Raw genomic sequence first — 27,792 nt, 5'->3', positions numbered from 1 at the left:
CAAGGTAAACTGTTCCCCCAAATGACAAATCTTCTCACAAAAATTGCTGCTCTGTCAGAAGCACCATTGTCTTAGGGAAAAGCTATTTGAGCATGACATCTTTGACCAGCTTTACAGAATACTCTTTCAACATATTCACACCAAAGGATTATTTCCCTTGGCTTCAACTTCTACAACACTCTTGATATTCTCTGCATTATATTACATTCTTCCACAATTCCATCATTCCTGTGCCCACTACTTTTCTGTGCTGCCCTCTCTGCTGTGGAGTTGGATAGAAATGGCTGTCTGAAGAGAAGAAGGATCATATGGTTGTTTGGGTTTTTTTATGCCAGGGAGTATATGCCTATTTTCTCTACACTCTATTAATTATGTCTTACAAAAATCAAAAGTTGAACACAATGCCCACTGAAACCTGTCAGCAGTGTTTCAATCCCCAAATATAAAAGCTGAATTACAGAGGTGTTTAGAGGCATTTTGGAGGTAATTTATGAAGCCAGCTTCACTTAGATGGACATTTGACATTGCGTAACTGTAAGAGACGAAATACTCCTTAATATTTTACTTAACTGAAGTCAAGATTATAACATCATTTTCAACCAAACTTAAGTAGGAGCTAACCCACTGGGAGACTGTAGAGTAGCTGTTCTGAAATTTTAATTTGTTGAAAATTGTATTCCTGCTATTGTTAGTATTCCACAAAAGAATCACTGAAGCTTCAGCTCCTCAAACCAAGCTAAGGACTGTCTATTTTGCCTTCCTTAGCAGTGCTCTTCAATTAAGTCTTTACAGAAGTGAACCACAAAGTCTCCAGCAGCATGGAAAGCAGCTTTGTATGTCAGTATTATCAATAGCTTCTGTAATTACTTCCATAATAAATAGCCCCCAGGTGCAGAGAATGTGGGAAATATGGTAAGGAATAAAATAAACATTGTTAAACTTTGACTGATTCAAAGAATACTTACTTTTATAGCATTTTTCAGGTATCCTTTTATTTTTAATAAGGCTAGAAATACTTAGAAGCTTCACCAGAAGAAGGAGTAATCTTTTTAACTTGAAAGTACAGATACTAACACAAGAACAGAGTTAAACATTTCTGTGTTTGACAGGTATCATTTGACATCGAGCCATTTCACTGACAAACTCTAGACTGTAGTGCTATAATAAAAACTACAGTCACTCCTTATGGCCACTCAGTCTATAGATACACTCTTACGTCATCAGCAGTCATGGATTCTGTTGACTATTATTGTTGGTATGTACAAACAGAAACACACAGGATAAGACCTGAAAATCAATCTGTATGATGTACAGTATTCCCCTTAGAGTAGTTTTGGTGCCATGGCCCCAGCCTGTGTATATTCTTTGATCCAAAAAAAATTCACTGCCCACTGGCTATGAAGCACTTTTCAGGTCTGCATCATCATCATCAAATACTTTATGGTCTTTTACTGAGGCAAACCAGAATTCATATATCAAGTTAAGAGAGTGCAACCAGCACATAGACAACAGAGTGTGTGCAAGCTTGGGAGGATAAATAAGATGTTGACTGCATGGAGAACAGCTATAATCAGAATTAAGACCTTAGTCTGTGAGATCTTATGCAAGGCAAAAGAAGCGAATTATTTGTGGTGGAACTGCATGCATGACATATCCAAGATAGTATTATGGTTCAGTTGTACTGCAGCTGTAATCATGCAGACCTTCCATTCCAGGACCAGAATGGGAAGCAGCATAATATCCAGCTAATCATCTATTGCACCCTTTTGTCATTACTGCTTCTGTCGCTCATAATGGCATTCTCTAAATAACAAGGAATCATTCTTGGGACAGAAAAAAGGATCCCAGGTTTGTGTAGTTTTCTGGGTGCAATAGAAACTCTTGATTCATGACTGAACTACCTTATATGTAATAAAGAATGTATCTGTTTTTAAGAAAAAAAAAGTAACTGGTCTTTCAGGTACAGCAACTGAACATAGATTATGAGTGTTAGTTGTACAGAAAGCATTCCAAGCTAAATTTTCCACATATGTAAGTAGCTAAATTTGTAATTAGATGCCTAAGCTTCTTAGGTATTTAACATCCACTGAATACCAAGCACTTTCTATAACAGACTTTGAACAGGCACTTTTGTGACTTCAACAAGGTACTTAGCTGGAATTTTAATTCCCTTAAGAACAAACAAACATAAAACCAACAATAAAAACACCCCAAACCACGCATGCACAAATATGGATATATTAAAAATATTACTATTTTTAATTATAAATTGAGTTGGTATATTGTCCAGTTTGCCTTGACAGTTCAGGGATTAAAATCTCTACCCTTAGCTGCCAGGTGTCCTTGCAGATGCTGTTGGGACTAAATGCAGAGAGCAGTCACATTATCTTCTGGCTGTGTGGAACAGGGCAGGCAGCCTAATTGGAGAACAAGCCTTCTGAAAGGAAAGTGTTAACAAGCCTAATTGTCAGCATCAGCCTGATTATCTCCAAGGTGAAGCAATATAAACCAGAAGCAGAGAAAGAAGTAGGAGAAAGTGTGAATAAATGTTTAAATAAGGCTGGTAAGCTTGTTTCTCAAGTTTTTGGTGATTTTGTTTGCTACTATTTCTTCTTCCAGGGAAAGAAGTCTGCAGTCTGAGAGAAGTGTTGTATTGTTGGGGAGTGGAGAGCATTAGCTGAGACCAAGCTTTGCCTTAAGATGATTGCTGTTTGAATAAAACCTGATCTTTACCTTGTCAGGCAGCTAGCAAGTACTTGACCTGAAACCCTATTGTTCCCCTTGCATTCCTAAGATGATTCAGCAACAGAAGCTAAACTTGGCAACTAGTAATAATGGCTTTAGAAAAACTGAGAAGAATTTTCATTAATACTTGTTCTTTTTTCCCCTACCATTCTGGTTGCAAAAATCAACACTTATTCAACCCTGAGACTGGTGAAATGCATGACATGACTGTTTTCCATCTTACTGCCTCCAGCTCAACTACAAAAACAGAACTCATAGAGGTAGAAAATCCTCTCCTTAAATGAAGTAAGGTGAAACTCTCTGTCTGTTGTTTATTAAATCTTTTAAATGACAAAGTGATTCCTACACTCCATTATAATTGCTCTGTAGGTAAGAAGTACAGAAGCAGATCCTTTAATGGGGATAGAATAGATATTTGATATTATCTGACCCATATGAGAAAGTTCCTTCTATGGCAGAGGAACCCACAGCTGTGTGGAATCTGTTTTACACCTAGACTGTTCCTTAGTGGCTTAAGTGAATGCTCTGGGTTCTTGATGAACCAACGAGTCTTGTTCTGCCCCGCATTAAGCAATGGTAGCCAATATTAGCTATGTCCAGCTATTTCCAGGCAGTAATTTAATTTACCTTGAAACCCCAAGCTGTTGCTTTTGTTCATTCCATCTAATATATCCCTTTAGTTCAAATTGGATCACTCCAGCTCTCATGGATGAATAAACTGAATTCAGAACAGATGGGGGCTTACCCATTTGAAGTGACCTGGTGCAACAGTAGCAGTTGGGACCATGCAGAGTCAAGTGATTTACCTGGACGAGAACCCTCCATGCTTCCTCAGCCCTTTCACAGCACTATACCAGGATTTAATGAACAATTTTTGGCTACTTATATGGAGAAGGAGGGAAATGGATGTCCAGGCAGGACATTTTCCACATAGAGCCGTTTCTTACCTCATCAATGAGGTGGTTGAAAAATCAGCATGCTGGTTTTGGCATAAATGTTGTTTGGGCCTCAGTGCTTCAGAGATTTTCATCTTTGGTACTAATCCCAGCAACGTGTATTTTCAGAAAGTAATTCTATCTTTCTTGGTACTTTCTTGACTATGCAAAATAACTCTTTTTTTTTCTTCTTCTTCTTCTTCTGTGTGCATTGCCATGTAATTATCTATTGAGCACCTCTCTTCCACATCTGTTCCCACTGATATTGAACAAGGACGTTCCAGTGTTCTTGGAAGAAGATTACCAGAATGCTACACAGTATGTCAGACTGAGGTTTCTCTAAGTCAGTGAGAGGAAAACTTAGTACTTTCCTGGTTCTATTGGTTATCCTTTTACTGGTATATAACAGAACTGTACAAATGGCCCTCTTGGAGAGCTTCAAGCCTGCATTTGTCCATTCTTTCCCGTGTCAAGGTCAGCAAAGGCAGAGCTGTTTTTGGTCAACTGCTCACTGTCTGATGTGGTGAGTGAGGACTGACTGACACATACAGAATGTAAACTTCTTTTGAATTAAAGCAGTTGAAGAACAAGAAAGCAAGTAAAACTGTTGAAAAATGCCAGTTATTAGAGCTGGACAAATTTCTGCTATTAGATAATGTAATTATTCCCCAAACTGTACTTAATTATCAGGTACACAGATAAATTGGCATTTTTATTCCTTTTTTAAATATTGAAAATTAATTGAAAAAGGCTTTTAAGAAAGATAATTAAACAAATATGCTATGAAACAAGGCCATGTGCAATTTCATTTTATGTGTAAATTACATGTAGGCCCAAAGGGGATGCAGTCTTATTATACAGTTTGTTCCTCTATTAGCATTTCAATGGAAAGACTTTTCCTCCTGGTTCAGAGGAAAACAAGGAAAGCAAGAGATATATGCTTGAGCTACATATAGATAGAGGGCCTGGAAAAGCTCCGTTATTTCTCCTCTCAACCCCTGTAAAAGGAATGAAAGAGGATAAGGTTGTGATCTCTACAGATGAGAGGAGATTGCAGAAGTATGAAGTGCAGCTGATTTCATTCTGTAGTAGACTGGACTGCAACTTGAATCAGGTCCTAAGTCTTGATACTGTAATGTTAGTTCCCTGCTGGAATCTGTTCATGGCAGGACCTCAGTACAGAGTACAAAACCCAGCAGAAACAGTTATATTGAACCTCTCTGCTTTTCCAGCACCTACCTTCTTCAGACAAATAAATGCAGAATTCAGAGAACTGTAGCTACTAATCCAAAGTGTTTAAACACAGTACAGAGCAGTTGTATTTATAGAAAATCTGAGAATATCAGCTTCTGAGGTTTTCAGCTTCAGCCCTTCCCCTCTCACTAAGAGGTTCCTGACATCTCCCCCAGCTCACTGTGGTGTGTTTAGCCACATAATCATTATCCCTTTGTGGTTTTGTGCACTTTAGCTTCAAATATATGGACTGTTGTATAAGGAAACAAGTTATGTTGGGTTCATTTTAAGTTCACACTGTCAGAAAGGACTTTCTGTGTGTGCACCATCACGGACACCTTAATTTGATCCAGAGAGGCTGCAGTCTTGCCTCTCTTGGGATACTCACAATCTCTCTAGACATGACCCTATGCAACCTTCTCTAGGGAAACCTGCTTTACCAAGGAGGTTGAACTAGATGATCTCCAGAGATCCAACCTCAAACATTCTTTGATTCTGTGAAAAATAATTAGTGCTGAGAAAAGTGTCAACATTTGCCATAACAACTAGGAGAGGACAAAGCAAGGTGGGTTCATTCAAGTGATGTGCAATTTAACATAGCAGCATGCTGTAATCTAGAACAAGCAACATCATACTGAGAAACAGACAGTATATCCTGACTCTAGTTTCTCAGGAGGAGATTAAAGAATGAGAGTGAAAAAAAATAAAGAAATTTCTTCTAAAGGTGAGAAAAATGTTTTGAGCTGAGAAACTTTATTTATTTAAAAGTTGTTTGAGAACTGCCCTGGATTGCCTTCCTAGGAGATGATTCCAGCTGCCAATGAACATTTAAATCTAACACTAGGCCAAAACTGCAATGAATGATTGGAAAGTGAAGCCAGATAAACTTAAACTAGGAAGATATCACAATATTTAACAGTCAGGGTAGTTAGGCAGAATAGCAAATTAGGAAAAGCAAATGAAGCTTTTGCACCTTTTTGAAGCTTCATGTACCACTTTTCTGCATCAAGGCAGGACGACTTTCTTCATTAATTCAAATATATTATTTGGATTAATAAAGAGATAATTAAGAGAAACTAGATTGACTGAGATATATGAGAAGTGAGGCTAGATGATCTGCTTGGCCCTAACAGGCCTTAGTATTTCAAAATATGTGAATTACTTTCAATTTTTTTTCATAGAGACAAAGCAGGAAGCTTTCTATGATTCTCCACTGGGGAAAATAATTCTCCAAGTAACTGTAAAGAACACTGCTATATTACAGGAATGAAATAAAAATCTAAAGAAAATTATTAGCAGCCTTCCAGACATACTATATTTTGCATAGAAAGCTAAACAATGACTAGGTAATTATTAACCACTGTTTACTGTAATAATCATCACTGCCACCTTCCTTCTCTTCTTCTCACATTGTATCTACGTGCTGTCTTTCACTTTGTATTTGAATTGAGACAATAATTTTTTTCTTGTTATTAAAATGCAGACTTAATCTCTTCCAGGAATCTCTTGGTATAGCTAACATATAAATATATAATCATAGGGACATAAGTACTTTCACCTTTATTTAAAGGTGTCCCTGCTCGTGGCAGAGGGGTTGGAACTAGATGATCTTTAAGGCCCCTTCCAACCCAAACCACTCTGTGATTCCATGATTTTTAGAAGGGAAAATTGGGAAAAGTCTCTTTTTTACAGTGTCTAAGACATTACTTTGTTTCCAGTGCTCAGTGCTGCAGCCAGCAAATGAATGATCCAAAAGTACCACCATGTGCTTGAGCCACAAAAAACTACTCAACTCACAGTTCTTTTCAAGTCCTCAGATGATGCTAACATGATTTGTGGTTTGCCTGGTACTTTCTAGGAATACCTGTGCTCTCCAAACTTTGTCATTTATATCATTTATGCAATAATATAAACTGTGATAGAGTTAGGTAATACATCACCATATCCTGTCAGAATGGAAAAGTGGCAGTAATGATGCCGTCAGTTTCCCCTTCCCGAAGCATGTGAGAAAGAGCTCTATGAGAAAGCAGGACTTGTGTGATATCATCCACCTTTTCACAGTGCTGGAATTCAGTAACTTTTTTTACTATATAAAAATGCAACATATCTTTGCTGTTGTTGAAGTAGACTTCCCCATAGTTTTCTCCAACTAATTTTTGTCTATAAAGGTGATTTTATTTGTTGTATATCATATGTCATATTTTCCATTCTCCTGGGACTCAATTTTATCCTTTATTTCAAAGGCTGTGTGATTTCAGAAATATAGAGCAAGGTTCCAGTATTTTTATCTGTGAACTCACAATTTGCTATCAACATTTCTTCTCAACACTGGGTCAATTTAAACATTTAATTTATTTGCATCTAATGAATTACTAAGTGAAGTCACACACTTATAACTGAATGGTCAAGCAGCCTGCTATTCCACTTGCTTTGTAGATGTTTTTTTCATGAAACATCTCATTGATCCAGACACCCTCATTTGTCTACTTTCTGGAGAAGGGTCAGCTGTTAAGATCTCAGATCCCCTGTTTCCCCACAGATGCCTTTCTATGGGCTTCTGAAAGAGGACAATGATAGCAAGTGTGCTCCTTTTTCTGTCTCACTGAAATGTCCAAACTTATTTCCTTCATTCTCTCTCTTTTAAATGGGTTGTGGATATGATTAGAGTTTGAGTCAAAAGCTATAGGTGTGATTTCTGACTGTTTCTGCTTAGGCGTTAGAATCCGTTCTGTAGATTTCCTGTATCTTGCCTGCTTCAAAGACATTTTAACCAACTAATGCTAGCAGTAGCTTTTTAATTTCTTTATTTAATCACTGAATATTGAAAAAAGTCAGAAATTGATATTAAAAATAACATTCTGGATACACAATCAATTAATTTATTAATAAAAGACAAACAGTACTTGCACTCATAGGCATGTTTTGTTTAGAGCTATGTGGCCATTTCACAAATGAAATATAGCACAAATTTCCTGAAATGTATGCTCAAAGATTTTTACCGCAGCTGGTTAAAGAAAATATCTAACAGAGTCTTAAGACCTTTTCAATTCCAATTTTGTGGTACACCTATGTGCTTCCTCTGCAGGGAGGATGAGGTAGAAGGTTGGTCCCTCTGAGTACTTTCCAGAGTTGGAGCCCCAGGGACACTCCCCAGAAGAAAGGACTGGGCAATATGCCCAGACAGGATGGTGGTGACAGAGCCTCACACGGCACACAGTTGTTTATCAATGGACAAGAATAGAGTGGGTTGACTACACTTTCTTTCAGGCTTGGAGTTTAGCTCTTCCCAATTATTCTTGTTTAGATTTGATGCCTAGGGTATGTAAATCACTGAATTACAATAATAGAATCGAAGCAAGAAAAAATTCTGAAAAGTCAACGGTGATTTAATTTCAGTGATTTTCAACATTTTGGATATGTGCTTTTTTTGGCTGTGGTAGAGCTAGCTTACTTCCCATTGGCTGGTATGGGTGGGGCCACGTTTTGGACTTGTGCTGAACACAGTAATGAAAGTGTAGAGATGTTTTTGTTATTGCTGAGCAGCAGTTGCAAAGAGCCAAGGCTTTTGCTTTTCCTTACTGCCAAGCTGCCAAGGAGACTGGGAGTGCATGGGAGGCTGGGAGGAGATGCAGCTGGGACAGGTGACTAAAACTGACCAAAGAGATATTTCAGACTATAAGGCATCATTCTCAGTATATAAAGAAGGAGGACATTTGGAATGATGGTGTTTGTCTTCCCAATTAACCATTGTGTGTGATGGGGCCCTGCAGTCCTGGAGGTGTCTGAATACCTGCCCACCCATGGGAAGCAGTGAATGAATGCCTTATTTTGTTTTGCTTGTGTGTATAGCTTTTGCTTCCCATATTAACTTAATCCCACCCCAGGAGTTTTCTCCCTTTTACCCTTCCAATCCTCTCCTCAATCCCACTGGTGGGAGAGTGAGCCAGTGGCTGCCTGGGGCTTGGCTGCTGGCTGAGTTAAACCACAACAGCGTAATATGAAAAAAAAAATCAGGGGCAGGGTACTGAAATCAACAGGATACTGAAAACTGCAGGGTTATCTTCATGATATGTTGCTAAAGAGTGAGAATGTGACTTTGAGGCCAGTTCCTGTCAATATGCAAAATTCATCTATTTATTATAAAATAAAAATTCAGAGCAAAACATAATTTAAAAACAAATATGATATATGATGGTATTAAAAATGAAAAGAGGAATAGAGCATGTCTCCAGATATATATGTATACATATATACATAGAGTTTATGTCTATAGTCTTTCCAGTGAAGAATCTGCCAGTCCATGCCACCCTATTAATTATAAATAGATCTTAACCAAAGGATGTATGTTGTGTCTAGATTTAAAAGCATATGAGGTTCAGATATTTATGGGCAGAAGTTTTCACAGTCTGCATGAGCAAGACAAAGCACTTTCAAACTGGGACTTGACACTTCCGATATGCATGCATGTCTCAGTTACACAGTAGTCAGAGGGGTAGGCATGCAGAGAAAGAATATTTTATAAGTCGATATCAGTAAACTTCAAAAGCAGGCCCAATGATGGAAGGGAAAGCTGTTCATAAGGTACAGTGAGCAAGAGCACACCTTTAAAAGCTTGGCAAGCAAAAGGCAGAATGTGATAGATGCTGTAATTCAGAACCAGAGGCCAATGCAGCAGCGATACAGCTGGGGTGATGTACTGCCTGTTTGTGCTGCCAAGGTCTCTGTGTGAATAAGATGAAGTTTGAAGATCACATTTCTAGGAGATAGTTCAGCAATCAGTTCTGGATCCTAGGCCAGATTAAACTGCCAAATAAGTAAGTGATCTCTCTGAGCATTTTAATTTGAATTTATTCTGTGCAGGACCCTAATGTGATTTGATTTAATTTATATTTTTATTTTACATTTTTACAGGACACACAAGCTCTCTTTTGCTCCTTGAATCACTTACTGTAAAATATTTCTTTAGAGAATATTCCCCAAAGGAAGTTACAAGTTGATTTAAAGGCATATGATTAAGAAGAACCCAGTCCAGAAGAAAAACTGGTTATGTGCAGTATAAGGAGTGAATCAGGTAAATGTCCCTCCCTCTATGTGACATTACCAATAGCAGCAAGTCACCAAACAAGATTTTGTTAAGTTTCTAACAAAAATGAGTATACTCGAGTTGGAAATTCAGCTACAAATGTTATAGGAAATATCAAAATATGTCAGATATTTTCATAGGTGTAATCAGTGCAGTCCAAAGGAAATGTTGGTAGCAATCATCCCCAAGAGAATGGATTTAAGTCATTCAGATGCAGGTAGATCAAAATTGCTTGCCTGACAAAAGTTTCATAGTAAAAAACTTAATCTTGTTTAGGTCAGTATATTCTGTACACCACTGAATATAATCAAAATGTCACCATTTTTAAGGACCATATCCTTGTTATGTGAAGAAAACAAAATGGATGAGTAACATTGGATTCATTTTCATAACCATTTCATATGGCATTACTGGAGAGATTTTGTTGATTCATTTAGTGGGTTTTCTGTGGTTTTTAGTTTTTGTTTGGTTTTTTTTTTTTTAATTTTTTCTCCAGCTTCTTATTTGTGCTGAGGGCAGAAGTCATTTCACCTAACCGTGGTTGGTGACATCATAGTATAAGTGGAACAAACTACCTGGAGATTCATCCCCTTTTAAGATTCACATGATAAATCATGCTCTGGAGGTGTCTGTCTCTTCACTGAAAACAGAGGCAGCTGAGATAATTGGCTTAGACTAGGTGCCTAATTTTTAAATGATTAATGTTAGATGAGGTCAATCTTACCTTAAGAGGGTATTTTTAAGGGCAGTCAGTGTGTATACAAATGTAATTAGTAATGCCATTATGAAAGTCCTCCATTTAATCAGAGAGATTCAAATGTGATGCTTCTCAATGATAATCAGCATTTGAAATCAAATATATTTTTAGTATGCCAAAGAGTCATTACAGGAAACTATGGACTAGGATTTGGTGGCTTTTCTTTCAGCATCTTATTTACAGATGAAAATACTTTTGTTCTGCTGTGCCTTAACTGTAGCCATCAGTTGGTCTTCCATGCTGCAGTGTGACATTCACAACCAATTTACAGTCCCAAAAATGCAGCTTTCAGGAAAGTAAATTGCTATATTCTGCAGCTCTGTTAGAAAAAGGTGTTGCAGTGAAATGGCTCATTCATCCTCTGTTCAAGCTAATGCACTGTAGTAGTTGCTGTAAGTAAGGTATAGTCCAAGGGCATTTTGAGGAAAATAGATAACTGAGTAACTCTGACTGAAAACAACCTAACATTTGTAAGTGTGCCAAATTCTTCCAAACATTAGGCCAGGACCCAGCACAATTCCAGTTTTCCTGTATTCCATGATGTAAACTGTAGATCAACTCAGAAACAGAATGCCTCTACTAAGCTTTCTATCCATTTATTTTTACTGAGGGCAAATCAAGTACACACATACTTAAGAACTAAGAAGGCTTTCATTTTTCTTTTGATTCAATTTATTCAATTTATTCTATTACTGAATAGTGCCAAAGGTAATTTTGAAGCGATCAGGTTAAAATTTATGTGCGCTAAAACAAAGAGGTGGCTTAATTGAATAAGCACACTTAACTCATTAACCCTGTGCCACTGGGACTAATCAGTATGAACCCAGGGCTGCTAATAATCACAAAGGTAGCAAAGTTCTGCTTCTTGCTCTTGCACAGAAATGAAGAGGGGTAGAAATAGGCAAAGGGAAAACAGAGGTGGTCTGTAGGTATTCCTGGAGTAAGAAGCGAGACCAGAGCACAAAATAAAGCAATTAGTGCTAGGTTCTCCAACAGAAAATCCTGCATTTAAAATAAAGCTGTTTTTCCCTCCCACTCTGAACAGAAGTTATTAGAAAGTGGAGCAGACAACTGCTGCTTTCATTGTTATGAGTTATGGGAACGTGAGAAAGGTAGTTTAAAATAAGAATGAAGACATCCAGTAGATCAAAGACCAGTGACCCTGTGTGACCTGTCTTAATATAAAGAGGCATTGGAAAAGGCTGGTGTGACAGGAGTCTCAATTTCCACCATTGCTCAGGATGAAGGAAGGCAGGGGCTGAGAGGAGCCATGGGTCATCTGTAACTGTTTGGAATTCTCAATGGAGTGTTTAGTGAGCTGGGAATAGGTCATAACTGTCCTTTAAATGCCAGTGGGACCATATCAATTCTTAAATCTTGAAATATATAGAAGGGCTTACAACCACCCCTCTGTAAAAGATGGAAATAACAGTCCATGGAACATTTCATAAGTTCTCCAAAGCTGAAAAAGGAGTTTCATCCTAGTGGTATGGCATCTGTAGTTTGCGTAGTAGTTGGAGAACACTGGGAGGAAAGGTATTATTTAAAGGATACACTGAATATCTGCTACAGTCAGAGGAGTATTTGGTACATGTAAAAATGCTTAATACTTACAATATCATTTTCTCCTCACTGTTCCTGAATGTCCTGAATGAGACCAGTGCTCATGAACAGATTTAACTCAAGCTCACTCTAGGCTAGGTGTTAGCAATACCACTGGAAAAAGTAGATACTTGCCAAAACCACAATATTCCTGTCAGGTTGAATGTTTTACTTCAAATTCTTAGAGGCCTTAGTAACCCATGATCTCAAGACCTCCACATATGTGCAGGAGTAGGAGTAGGTCTTATGAATATTAGAAGAAAAAACTGCCTTGTCATTGAATCCATTGAAATTCTGTATTTTGTGATGATTAGCACTGATTGTTAACTTTCTAATTACATAATTTAGCCAAGAGCATATTGCTTTTGAGAAAGAAGCAGTTTCAATAAACAATTTGACTTGAAAATATTTTGGAAAAAGAACTTTAAGTTAACTATGTACCATATTTTCTAAGAGACAAATTGTAGCTTCCCTGAATGTGTGCTTAGAAAAATAATAATAATTACAGAATTATTTTGCAGAAAGCTTAACTTAATATTTTTTTTATTTTTTAAACAAAGCACTTAGAATAAATTAATTTTTTCCACTTTTTTTTAACAAAAAATAATTGCAATTTTCAATATTCATCTGGAGTCAGGGTTGTAAAATCACTACTGAAGTCCAGATTTGCATCATTTGTGAGTCACAAGGGACTCCCCTATCCAAGATCATAGCTGATGCATAGTCAGCTTGGCCCATGCTACCCCTAATTGTGATGTAGTCTGAAAGGCTCCCAGAAAGGAAGCTTAGCTTATAAACCATGAGCACCTGACCACCTATTCCTACAAACCATCTGACTGGAGTTTGCTAGGTTCAGGGGGTTTATTCAAATATTTATTATAATGTTCAAGCCACATTTCCACTGCCTCCAAAAGGAGCTGCCTACTTCTTTCCAATCTCTGGTCAAATTACCAGCAAGGATGCTGCTGCCATTGCTGCTGCTGAAGCCCAGGAAAAGGACAGCCTGGCAGCTAGTGTTTCCAGATGCTTCAGGTGGAATAAGTCCTAGAAGTCACAATGCCTTTGATACCTTGAGGAGATGGAACAGAGACTAGGCAGGGTTAAGAGGAATAAAGAATATTTATTTCTTCAAAGTCCACACCCAGGCAGTACCAGTGCTACAATTGGGGCTCTGTCTGGATGGGTCCAAGACGGAAGCAAAAGGAGAACCTAGCCACGAGATCTCACATTTTTATATGTTTCAGTCCATCTGCATACAGGCATCCAGCTTCCCTGCCCTCCTTTTCACGTTGTTTATACTTTGAGCCTGAAGTTTGTAAAAATTGTCCTTGAGTCCCCAAGTGGAATAGGATTGTTGTGTCTTCACCCTGTGAAAAGATCCTAGTAACCCTGAATAAAAAGCCACACACCAAAGAACAGAGAAACTGAAAACTTAAGGCATTGCCTTGTGATTGATTTAAACTGGGAAAAAATAGATAAACAAAGGTAAGGAAAAGAACAAATGTATTATGTTCTCCTTCTGCCTGCTCTTACCTAAACAAACCTTTTTCCTTTTAACATTCTTCATGAGCAAAAATCTCTTCAGTCTGCCTGTGAATTCTTGAAGCCTACATACTTCAGTCTACTCCCAAACTTGAGAAATGTAATCAAAGAATTACCTCCTGTGACTTACACAGGGTAGACACCCCAGAAAATTATCACTTTGCAATGGCATCACATTACTAATTTTTGTTTAGATAACAATTACTAGTATAATAAGAATATCCAGGAATGAAAAATAATTTCCTACCCAGCTTCAGTCTTATTCTTCAAAGCTTTTAACTTGCTGAACATGAGCTTGATTAAATGCAGCTTTTCCCTCACTGAGCATGACTCTCCACGAGAGAATGGTGCCTTTGGAGTAGTGGGCGAGGAATAGCAAGGGTAAAACTGGTCAGGTCAGGAAACAAAGATCACTTGTTCCCAACTTTTCCTCAGAAATTGGTCACAAAAGCTTCATCCTAAAACTGGAAGTCTGATCTGTTCCCAGTGACTTACTAGTAAGTACAGTTAAGGTAGTATTTTTAGATAATTCTTGAGATAACACAGCACCAAGAAAGGCGCATAGATTGCAGTGCAGACTCTGGAAAGTCATCAGGTTGCATTCCTTAAAATGGCTACATTTATATATGTTTAGCCTGATTAAAAGCAGAACAGTGTGCCTTGGACACCTCAGAACTCCATATTCTGAAAAATAAATGACAAGATAAAAATTAGATAAAATTTAGGAGGAAAAAATCTACCTGTTTTTACATTTTATACAGAGTATGTATTTATAGTACTTTTGATGGTCATTAGCAACTAAAAATATGGAATTATAACACATGTGCATAAGAGATGCACATTCCTCATATGTTCAGAGATTTTCAGATGTTGTATCTAAATGAATTAATGTGTGTTTGCAAAGTGAGTTCAGGTAGATACTGTTTTATTTTAAATTTTTAATTTTAAATTTTTAATAGAAAACATGTCATCATTTATTTATTATTTTAATACTGAAAAATGCCAAGAACATCCTTCAATAAAACTATTTTTTATTTAAAGACTGTGGCCAGTGTCAGTGAGTGTGCTAATAGGATGGTTGACAGCTCCTGTGGAACATTTTCAGCGTAGATGCATTATTGGTTCATGAAGCATTCCCTCAAATATTATGAGTGACAACAAACCTGGAAATGGTGCAAGACAGGCATTTCCAATCTATAGAGACAGCTCATGTTTGAATTCTCCAACACCAGAGCATTATGCAATGAACCAGTACTCCATCTGTACTGTAACATCATGTCACAGAACTGCATTGTCTTCCTGGGAAGTGAGATACATAACATGCTTCCTAGGACCAAAATAAACTGCAGGATGTTTGTTTTGTACCTGGCATATGTTAAGACAGCAGCAAGTGGGTTAATAATTTTCATTAGTTTATGTGTCTTTGGGCTATGCTGGACTTATTGAGCAGAATACCCAGAGGTCAAATCTGATTTGGTTTCTTGATTTTCTTCATTTAATTCTAATATTGAAGTGGTAACAGGCTATACTGAGCTCTCTAGGGAACTGCAAACATACTGCTCCATAGCTGTTCTTAGTGTTGACTGAATCTCTAGCATTTAATCTTTGCTAAGGAAACCCTGGTGGATGCCTTATGCTTCTTCAGTACTTTTTTTTGTATCTCCCACCCTTCTGCTTTATTGCAGAAAAAGTTTTTAATGTTATATAGCCCACCTGGTTTGAGAGTCTGCAATTGTAATACTGTTTTTCTCAAGTGGAAGAAAGGCTTGCAGCAATAAGGTGAGCCTTGAACTGTGTTCTGTGGCATTTAAACACCTTAGGGCAACCTTAAGAGTATTTGTGCCACCTACCAGTCCACATTACATAAGTGCCTTTAGGCTCCTCAGTAAGGCAACTGTCTTAGGGATTGAAATAGTTTACCTTAGATTCCCTTTGGAGCTGCAGAGAGAGCAAGGCACCATTAGGAGATGGTCAGCTCAACACATTGCAGTGCATTGCTGCTTCAGCTGTGGTACAGGTGATACAGGTGGAATCACAGCTTTCTTCATGCTGTAGATCTCAAAACCAGGCATGAGCTGGGAATTCTCAGGAACCAGCAGTACTCTGCACCACTGCAGTTCATGTGCACCTTTATATTTCCCTGTCCCTTTCAACCTCCATCTGCCCTTTCAGCATACAACATCAAAGACCATTAAAGAAACACCTCTGCTTTCTTCATCTTACACTGGTTGCTTCTGACCGCCACAGTAACAGTGGGGGACAGAATCTATATGTACTTAGTCCTGTGGTCTGACCTCATGGCAAATGCATTTGCCCTTGAGAAAGTACTAGAGCACAAAGGTCATCCACAGAAACAAAAATAACAGTGGCTGAGGTTGGCAAGGATCTTTTGACACCAGATAGACTAAACTCCATCTCAGAGCAGCATCGACTAAAACAGGTTTCCCAGAATCATGTCCATTTGGAGGCTTGAACAGCTCCAAGGATGGAGACTACACCACCCCTCTGGGTAACTGGTTCCAGTGTTTGAAAACTCAAAAGGTAGAAAAACTGCTTCTTACATTTAAATATTATTTCCTGTGTTGTAATTAGTGCCTGGGATTTTCCCCATATAATTCCATTCTACACACAATAATGCCCATGAATTTAACCCCATATTTTCTTTGTCTATAAGCCTGCTCACATACAGCTTTATAAACACAATTTTTTTGACTGGGGCTGGTTGATTGTTCTGGGTCTGGTTGGTTGGTGCCTCACAACCCCATTTAAACTACTGTTGTGGACAGAGTATGTGTCATGTGTGCAGAGTAGAAGAGGGGCAGATGATTACTGTAGATTTGCTAAACTAAGTCACAGCTATTACCCTGCTATTATATTTTTATAACAGGCCAATATTTTCAGGTTTGGAGCTTATTCATTCCTTTAAAGCTCTGCTGGCAAGAAAACCCTTTACCTTATAGCTACAAACATAAGGCAGAGGAGAGACAATCTTCGGTAAGGTAGTTTTCTTTACTCCCTACAGGGGCAAAGGCTAGGATCTTCAGTTCTTTCTTCCTGTTACTTTTACTATTCAATTTTCAGTGCTAATTGCAAACAGGATCACGGACTGACAGCAGATGATTTTCTCTAAATTCAGTAAGGACTGTGTCATAAAAAGGAAGCCATGTGATTCTGAGGGCTGTTTGTCCGTGTCAGAGGACAGGGTGCTGGTGTGCTCCGGCTGGAGACAGAGAAGGTTCTGCTCCGGCCCCGAGCCAAGGGTGTGGAGCTGAGCTCCCAAGGTTAAATGAGGAGAGAACTGGATCTCAGCCTAGAGGATAGGTGTGTGCCTGAGGTTTCTGAGAAGCTGTTTGGCATAACTTGGAGGAAGATTTTGAACCATTTCAGGTTGGCAGAGTTTTAATTCAGGAAAGGAAGGGAGACAAGTGGTAAATGAGTTTGTGGGCGAATGGATGATGTACTGGTGGCAAAAGGACAATGGTAGACAGATTGGAAGAAGATTGATTGACTAGGCCTTCTTAGAAAAAAAAATTGTAAGAGCTATGGCAGATTAATTATTGTTTTCTCACCCCCTTTTAATTTTCAAGAAACCATTTGTTCCCCTGCCATTTTCATATCCACTTCCTGCCTTTCTCTGGGAAAAGAAAAGACATTAAAAAAAACAAAAAGAAAAAGGAAGGGAATCATGTGATCTGTTTGAAAAACAAGCATGTGTGTGATTTAATAATCTATTTTCATGTCATATATGTACCATAGGCAGGGAGAAATAGCACAGTCCATGGAATCAAATATGATTTACAGCCAACTTAGGGTCATGTCTCCTGAGGGTTCTATTACACTCAGAGAACAATTAAGATGCTTTAAAGATTGCCTGACTCTTTATTCTCCCAGTAAATTGAAGAAAGGTTCATATAAGGCTGAAGGTGGTTGAATAGGCATTTTCAGATTTCTAACGTTGGGAGGTTTTTTTATTTTTATTTTCCCTTAGTGGAGGACTGAAGACTGGGAAAAGCCATGATTCTAAAATAAAATGACAGAAGAAAAGAGAGAAAGCGTTTATAAATACCATCGAGGTGGTGGATAACATCAGTGTATTTTAAATAGATGATGTGTGTTTTGAGATATGGCCTTTACAATTTCAAATTGTATCTCTGAGCTTGGTTCTTTATATTTTTTTCCTTTCAATATTTTTTATTAGAGGGAATGTGGTTACCGCTTTGCAGCAAATATCCAGATTTTCCTTCACTTTCTTCTCCTTTTGTGCCCAGAAACTCTTATTTTATGCTATTCTAAAAGAACTCTAACTTATTGTTTCCTCTGAAAACACTTATTCAAGAGACTTTAAAAAACATAAGCAGCTGGGTGTGTGTGTTCTGTTATTTACTGTATTTGTCTGCCATTGGCAGTTTGCATTCTTGCCCCTTGTTTCTCATTATCGTTTGAGTTGGAGGAGTAGAAGAACAAGATGAAAGAACAATATGAAATTGTTATAAAACAATTTGACATTGACTTTACATATGAATTGAACCTTAGGTGAATTTTCTTTTGAGATTTTCTCACCTGAGAAATGTTCAGGGTTTTATGTTAGATATTGTATATGTTTTTTTTTGTTTTATGCTAACACCCAAATTTTAAACATCACTGTAAAAATCCAGTACATATTTGTGTACACAGTTTCATTATTAAAAGCAAAGGTGAATTATAGATAACTCTTCTTGTGCTTGTGAAAGATCTGGAATATGATTGTATATAGTCTTTTTATTCTGTGGTCTACTGTCCATACCCTGGTCCAAACAAATTATTAGGTGTTCAGGCTAATTTTAGATGTAGCACACTGCTGTAACAAATCAGAATAGGGTGCTGGAGGACTCTTCTGCTATTGAAAATATCTAAAATAGTCATCTTTATGGTGGCCTTCAACATTATATCACACAGACACAAGAGTGGAGAGTCTGTAGACAAATAGGATGAGAAATAGTTTTCCTCATCAAGATAAAATTAAATAAGGAACAAGAACAGAAATATAAAATGTGTTCTCAAATAATTTTGATGGAGAAAAACATGCATGTTAATCATTAGTTTTTCTTCAACAATTCTAGACTTTTTTGTAATTTTATCTCTTAAATTCTATTTTTCTAATATTAAAATTATTAAGACCCCAAAAGAGAAAATTATCAGTAAATAGGAAATTTAATTTTTCATTTAGAAAATATAGAAATGGAACACTATGATAGTAATTCTACTTTTTTCTACTTCCAATTTGAAATAATTCAAGGCTAATTCCTCATAAATCCCTTTATTTTTTTAATTTGGATGTTTTATTTAGATTTGTATAGAGAACATATAGAGTGCTCCTCTGAGGTGCTCTTAGGCCAGCAGGCAGTACAGATTACCATGCCACAAAGCTGACATAGTGCTCTTTTAGGCTGTCTTCTAAAATCCTGGAGCATGACCTTCAGGTTTTCCCCATTTTACTGCTATGCAACGCAGCCCCAAACAGGTTCTTATGTTGTCCACATCACTGTAGTATCTGAAAGTCCCAGAGCAGCCCATTAAGCAACATGACTGACATTGTCACATGTGGTTTGTTCTTCCACTCTCTCCCCTAGGGAAGAAACAGGGCGTGCTGTTTTGTTTTGGCGTGTCATATTCACACATCCATCATCATGTAATACTCCTCCTTCTATTAGCCAATGCAGGAGCTTTTTGTCCTGGGAGAAACAAAACTTCCCATGAAACTGGTACAACTGCTGAAAGGATCCTGTAAAACAGAGCATCTTCATTATCCCTCACTTTCCAGTCATGCTTGTCTCAGCAGCACCCCTCTGTCAGCAGGCAGTAATACTGAAGTCATGCCAGAAATTGGCACATTCAAGCAACCTAGCTGTGCAGTGCTGAAAGCCACCAGATGATCCAAATTTACTTATAAGAATTCAACATGCAAGTGACCATGCAAGGTGCCTTGATTGTTAATGGATTGTCTAAATAATGGTAAGAGCAGCCCTTTTACCCCCCACAGCTGCAGTGGCAGCATCAGCATGATGGCATCTGCCTCATGTCACGTACTTCAGTGCTGGATCTCATTTGGGGTTAAAGCATTACCACTGTTATTCATCCAGGTCACAGGTACACACACCTTTTTCAGCACAGACAGACACTGAAATGGCCTATGAAGTAACCATTGACCTTCAGGGGAGAAAAGAGAGGAAAGAGGCCTTGCTGGGTGGTTTGTGTTTCTTCAGATGTTATGTATTTCCAGTGACTTCCTCCTGCCCCTAGAAAAGAGCATAATGAAATTTCTGACTGAATTTTCCACACTGCAATGACAGTATATCTAGGCTTTTTAATTTTCTTTAAGTTTCATGTACGCAAACTAGACGAGAAACGAGAAAAAGTTCCCTCCTCAATTGAACAGCGATACAAATGAAGCCCTGATTTACTTAATAATCCTCCAACATTAATGACACTGCATGGATTAGGGGTATTATGATAATCTATTGATACTCTAGAGCAGCTGTTTTACTTTCTCCACCAGAACCCCATTTGGATGCATTGGGCAAGCACAGTGTGAAAGTTATGGTCTTGCCTGTGTTTTCAGGTGGGAAATGACAGTGGAAGCAGAGGGGCAGAGGTAAAGTGATTTCCTAAGGACATCAAGAAAGACAGTGAAAAGTTGGAACTAGAGTCCAGGTTTTCTCTTGACCAGGTCAATGAACTGTGTCAGAAGGGTCAGACTTGAACTTTGGAGAGGGGGCAGGAAATGAGAGCAGAAGGGTGGAAAACTAAACATCATGCATAGTACTTTCAAATTCAAGTGAGAATATGTAACTCTGCATCTGGTTTCTTTAGAACGTGACACAGGTAAATATGACAGTTTGAACTGGGGAAAATGTCCATACTGACACACAAACTGTACAAACCTGCTTTCACTTCAGGTTTAATAATTTCAGAATCACTGAAATGATGGATCACTGGAGGGTTCTTAAAATTTCTTGCCTTAGATTTATCCTGGGCATAATTTCTAAGACAACTGGACACTGAATGCTTAATTTTAATAGAAAAAAAAAAGATCATGCTAACTTTTTTCTGAGAAAGTAACTGTCAATGACAAGTTTTCTGTATTTAAAGATGACAATGTTGCATAGAAATGAAGGAAAGAGAGGTGATTAATACAGTAAATGTCTAGAGGCAATGCAGGGCAAATAGAAGAGGCAGTAACAAATAGATCTAGCTTTTCCCTAAAAAATCAGGCTACCTTGATATTGGAGGGATGACAGCATTGTCAGAGATGTTTTGACCAAGTATCTGATCTGTCATGTGAGGAGCAAAGAATGCTGGAGTCAGGCTTGGCAGATTATGTATCAGGCTTCCTGTGCTTGTTGCTGCTTGCACCTGGGACTTTGCCAGGGGAGGCAGGAATGAAAACATCTTTGCTAGTTATGGGCATTTTATAAATGAAGGAACCTTGTTCTGGGTGTGGGTGGGAGAAGACTTGTAGTTGTCCTTTGCAAAACAGTGCTCAGATTAGGAAAAGTTCCTATTGATTTCAGCATTCTGTGGTTCATGGTTGAAAAAATTCTTAGGAAGTTTAACTGGCAGTATTACTAGCTCCTGGATGGAAGTGGGATGGGATATTATTTTTGCTTGTTAGTGGAAAACAGACTAAATTTTAAATGCATAGTTGCTGCAATGATTAGTTTGCAAGCTCCTGCTCCTACGATTTGGCATCAGTCAGTGGTGTCTGGATGGTAGCAAAGGCGTGTGCTCAGCTTCAGTTTTATAGGATATCTGGAACTGGCAGCTAAGGGATCTGTAAGAAATTTTTGTAGTAGAGAAAAGGCTGAGGAAGGTTGAACTGAGCTTGTCCTGACAGACTTTCTTGAACCCTGCTAAATTTAATGACCACAGATGTATTTGTGGTAAAGGGTGCTCCCTTCTCTGAACCTCCAAGCCCTGTCCTTAGTGACTTGACTCTGCTCCTCCACTCTTCTAAACTCAGATTAAAAGAAGAGCATGAAGCAGGGGTAGGGGAGAAGAAAGGGCAGAAACCTAAATAAAATTTCCAGTGCAATCTTATGGCCAAAAGGCCTAAGGTGATACTGTGATCTATAAACAAGGGACTATTGAGAGAGAAATCTTGGCCTCTCTGAAGTCAGAGACAAAATTCACAATGACTGCAATAGCACTTGTGATTTTTTTCTCTCAGCCCTCAGTGAACTGATCCCATCTTCAGGATAAAATACAAGGGTGATGTGAAATCAGATATTCCTTGTTATGCTGAAATAAAGGCACACTAAATAAAACCTTTGCAGTACTTCTGATTGGAAAAAGTGAAAAAAACCCCAATAAACCAACAACAAAGCATCACATAGATTCAAAATTACATGCTTATTACAGGAGAGTCCCTGGATTTTTTTTTCCCCTAATTTTTAATGTGTTAGGGATAAGAAGATTTTTTGTGGAAGGATGGGGCAGGGGGGGGACTTGCTTGCATCATGAAGCAAACTTCTCGTGTCCATTTTATTTGTTTAAGAATTTCTTGCTATAAGACTAGTTAAGGTAGTACTGAATGGAGTTTCTTTACTGTGACTTTTGTGGGACTAAGTGTAGTTTTTGGGTTCATTAAAGCTGATTTGAGGAAAAGTAGCTTTCCTAACTCTGGACTACTGCTGCTCATAGAGTGGAATGCACGAAATGATGTGTTTAGAACTTTTACTGGAGGAGTAGTTGTAGTGTATATTGGAACATTTTACAGCTGCTGAAATAATCACTTTATTTATAACTGTAATAAATTTGCTTGCTAAAATGGGGTTGTTTAGAACTATTTTGCTGACAGAAGGGAGGACAATATGAATATATGCTAGCAATTAAAAAACATGATTCTTTTAAATAACAAACCAGGAAAAAGTTAATATTTAAATTATTTTTCTTTGACAAGCAAGTGTATAGGATTTTTTTTTGTCTGTAAGTTGCAAGACATCTGCAAAGTCTGACAGTAAACTAGATATCATTTTTCATATATTTTAATTGGATTCAGTGCTGTTGATTTAAAGTAGTATATTTTTTGTGTCTCATTAAAAGATGAAAGAGACTATGAAAGCTGCCTCTTTACTTGAAAATAAATACTTCCTGGACATGCCTTTTTAGGTGGAGCAGCAAAGGGAAATCAATATGATTGAAACGTGTTTTTCAGAGCCAAAAAAAATCTTTCCAACAAATTTAGGATGGTATTGCAGTGCATGAGCCCAATAATGGAAATTTTGGGGGCAGGTAAGAGTTACACTTGCAATTGCACAGTTTGTCAGATCACAAATCTGACCTCTCCAGTGCAGCTGGACCAAGCAGTGGCTGGTAATGGGCTCTCAGGCATGTTCTCTGTGCTGTTCCCCTTCTGAGTACTGCCATCACAGGGTCTGGCACAGACTGCTTCCAGACTGGGATGTAAGGGAGGAGGGCTGGACTAAAAGGGGGATGTGCCCAACATATCCTTCAGCCATTTCTGTAAGTAAAAAAGGTCCTAGAAGGGCTGATTGGTGGCTGAGCCAAAGGAGAGCATCTCTGATTTTTTTCTTTGTTTTTCCCCATCTTTCATTTTAGCGCCAGAAAGGGGTTACACAGGAAGGGGGAAGCATTGAGTTGTGTTGGAAGGTAACATTTCAGGAAGGTAACTTGTGCTGGAAGGTAACTTGCAGACTTCTGACCATGTCTTACAGCCAGACATGCACTCTGCCAATTTTCCTAGTGTCACAGGTACACCCAGCTCTGAAACAAATGCTCTGTGCTTTAGGTTTTACATGTCATGCTTAATCAAATGATCTCTGCAGGGAAAGGTGTTGAGAGGCACCATTGTGCTGCTACTTTATCCAGTTTCAGTTTTGGGGAATATCTTGTGCCTAGACAGTTCAAAACATCAGCAGAGTAACCTCTCTCCCACTCACCCACAAAACAGTCCAAGGCCAGGTCTATTCAGTCTTACTTCAGCTCTGGGTATGTAGGTATGGGAGCTTGGTATGGGGACAAACACAAGCCACCATTCCTGTTTCTGTTCCCCTCAGGGCTGCCCCGAGACTCAATGGACTTGATGGAAATACTCACACCAGTGTGCACAGACTCTGGTTTAGGTCTTTCTATATCCAGAGAGGCACAGCTCATTCTGGAAAGGTCAAAATCACACCCATCTACTCCATCTTTTTTAACAGCTTGCTGCATGGATCTGATGCAGCAAAAGCTGTACACAGAAACCTCTTTTAGCACTGATGACAGCAAAGTCTGTAAATTTAGCAAAGTTTCCAGCAATGACATGGAAATAGAGTAGATGATTTAAACAGGATTTTCCATTCTCTCTTCTCACTTGTCCATTTTTCTGCTGAAACCTCTGAAAAAGATTGTTAATAGCCAGAGGCCTGGTAACTTGGCAGGTCTGAAAAAGGCTGGCGTGGGGAAGCCTGCATGGGCAGACCGCAGATTTGACATCCAGGTTTTGATCAGATCTGAACAAGAATTTTAATGAATCAGCATAGGCATTTGCCTCTGTTGGACAGTTATAGTAAACATGCTTGGGGCTGGTTAGTATCAAGATAGGTACCTTCCAGAGGAAAATAAGGAAGAAAGAGAGTGAGAGGGAAGAAAAGAGGCACCACTCCTTCTTTCAAATGTCTGATAAACTGAGGCCCAGACTTTATTAAAGAATACATCTCTGTTAAAATGCCTTCTTCCAGATAAGATACAAGTAACTGAGATACAAGATCACTTGTATTAATTACATTGAAACTTGCTTATTTAAAACAGATACAACTCACACAGAAGATATTTACAATATGGTTTTGCTATCAAAGAAATCTGTTTTATAATGTAGCTAATAATGAGAAACAGTATTATTAGTACTATTGTTAGCAGATGATTTTCTGTGTCTGTACCTGTGAAATGTTCTTGAACTTCTGTCATATGGAAGTTTGGTGAAAATCTGGTTAATATTCTAGGCTGATTCTTTAATCATCTTTTCAAATTTTTTTTTATTTTCTTTTTTAAATTTCTTTTTCACTTCACATAAGTACTTCTTTTAGAACCTGCCCCTAAAAAGGGTACCTCATTACTAGCAGCAGTAAACTGTTAAGAGAATCAGTTATGTTTATCTGTATTTTTTTTTTTAATTATTATTTGCTTACTTGGATGCTGGTAGCCCAAAGCAAGAGAGAAGTCTTATTTTGCTAATCATTTTACAAATGTTAAAAAGATGCCCCACACAATGATTTAACAGCCTTGACATGTATTACCTCACAACCTTACGGTGTGAAGGTTTGCAGTGGCCTAGTCCATTTGTAAGAGTTGCTTCCTATACATTCAGCTCTTTGGTGTGGAGCAGAGTCCGTACTAAGGGAGAAATAAAGCTTCTGGGTACACAAAGTCAGAGCAGATTTACTGGTAATGGGCACAGATCTGGTTGGCTGAAATGTTTACCAAGGACCTGCCCTGGGCACACGAGGAGTGGGTCACTCTGTGCCTCTCAGTTTGTGAGAAAAACTGAGAAAAACCAAGGGAAGTAAGACATGGCTAAGTTTAACTTACATGGGAGAAAAAAGCAAGGATGACATGAACAATTTTCCAGATATCCAGGATGAGGAGACTTGCTTGTGGTTTGCACATTCAGAGTTAACTGGCAGTGTGTGGTTAACACAGTTTGGAATAAATGGGCAATGTAAAATATACATGATCTGTTGGTTTCTTTGCACAGAAATTTCTTTGATGTTTGCTATAGTGTCTATTTATAAAATTTGTGCTTCCAGGCGGGACAACATGTGATTCCTTCTTCCCCCTACAGCATTTCAAGTACTTTGTTTCATTATTAGATTTTCTTTAAAATGAGGAGAAATACAAGAAGAAAGTCCTAGATCTTCCGGGCCAGTTGCAAGGATCCTTTGTGCGTGTTTTTACACTGAAGGTTGATGATACAGCTACAGTTTTTATTTTGAATAAAATGTTTAGGCTTTGCAACAATTGAGAAAAGAGACGATATTTTGAGTGTCACAGCCATTGGACATAAGAAGAGATCTTTTAACCCTATGCATTGGATTGTCCTATATGATGATGTCAATTGCCAGTATAAAATGGATTTGATGTAGGTCTTTATTACTGTTGATCTCAATGGTGTCAGATAAAAAAAAAAAAGTGATGAGTGGCAAGAGAATCGTTCTGTGTAATCTCTAATAAAAAATAAAGGAATTAAATTAAACAGCTAATCAAATATCATCATTTTGAAGGAAGGAATTTAACAGAAAAGTCAGGAAGAAAAAAAGTTTAGGAAGAACTGAACTTGGAAAATATCTTTGCACAGAAATTATTAAAAAAAATAAATGAAAGTTTTCAATATATCAAGGTATTTTTAGAAAGTAGTAACAATAGTGCAAATGACAAAAAACACAAACAAATCGTTTTAACAACAACATCATAGTAAGATACACACTTAAGAACACTTTGAGCTTGAACATATAGCTCTTCTGGGAAATTACACACTGGAGTTGCTGCCAATAATGCCCTCTTCTGGCGATGCTATTGCAGCTGAGGCAATGTGTCAGTCATCTCAGGACCCTGCATCTTCAGTGTGCAGGGTGAATTCGACTGTAGGCAGGGAGAGACTTTTATCTGAGATAAATGTCACAACCCCTTTCTTTCCCCCCTTAGCTCCAAAGACTAGCTGTAGGTAAATTATTTTAATAAGGTAAGAGATACCACAGTACAGTTTTCTTTTCTTCCTTTTTTTTTTCCCCTTACCCCAAATAATGCTCTCTATGTCATCTGTATATTTATGATAGCTCAAAGACATGGGTGTGTGGATCTAATTAAAAATGTGAAAGGGTTTAGCAGCCTGCTGCTTCCCTGTGAGTCTCTTGTTGCCAACTCTTGGCAGCTCTGCTGTCACTGAGCCAAATGTTTAGTCTTCAGCTGAACTACTGCCAGTGAGCTGCGCTGCATTCTGGGACCACAGAGCCTCGAGCTACCGTGTTAAACTATCTCACATAAGGATGTGCAGTGAGCTGGACTTCATATTCAATCACCCAAAAGAAAAGTGAAGGAGAAAGCCTACTTTTGCCTGGTGAGCCTTAACGGTGTATAAGACACAATGACCAAATCCTCCAGGATTTTGCATCAGGGAAAACAAATAGTTTCTTGAGGTGGATCAACCCATGCATTTGTTTAATGTGCCTAAGCAGCAATGGCAGTAGTTACATTTAACAAATTTAGTTTAAATCAGTCTTTTCTGGATAGGGATTAAAAAAATAAATAAAAAAAACTCTGGCTTTCTGCAGTGGGTCTCTGGCCTTCCTGTAAATGCCTCATGTGAAAGAAGATATATTCCAACTCAACTCCAAGTATCCATAGCAAGTATGGAGCAGTTTGGTACAGAAAAAAAAAAAAGTGCATTCCAGTCAGCAGCAGGAAAGCTATGTTGATAGAAACGTGCTTAGCAGAGTTGTATGGCTTAATAAATTCAGGTATAATGTGGAGATAGATGGGGTTATAGGCTAAGCTGGCCTGTAGGCTTTGATCAGTGCTCCAACTCACTTAGGGCTTAAAGTGGACTGGAAGAATTGCTAGGTCTCATGAGTCAATGATGGATTTCCAGCAGATCAGAATTAAATTCTCCTTTTAGCTGTTCTCCCTGCACTCTTTTCTGCAAGGGAAATTATTTCTGCCAATAGCAAAGTAGTGTGTGTGTGTGTGTGTGTGTGTGTGTGTGTTCATGATATTTCTTACTCTTTTCTATTTCTCCGCTGTCTCATTTCTATCTTTTGTTATCATGCTCTTCTCACTTTTACACCATTTTTATTCCCTTCCCTTCCCTTCCCTTCCCTTCCCTTCCCTTCCCTTCCCTTCCCTTCCCTTCCCTTCCCTTCCCT

The sequence above is a fragment of the Parus major genome, chromosome 5 (genome assembly GCF_001522545.3).
Source record: "Parus major isolate Abel chromosome 5, Parus_major1.1, whole genome shotgun sequence".
Lineage (NCBI taxonomy): Eukaryota > Metazoa > Chordata > Aves > Passeriformes > Paridae > Parus > Parus major.
The sequence above is the reverse complement of the archived record's forward strand: the minus strand, read 5'-3'. Positions refer to the sequence as shown.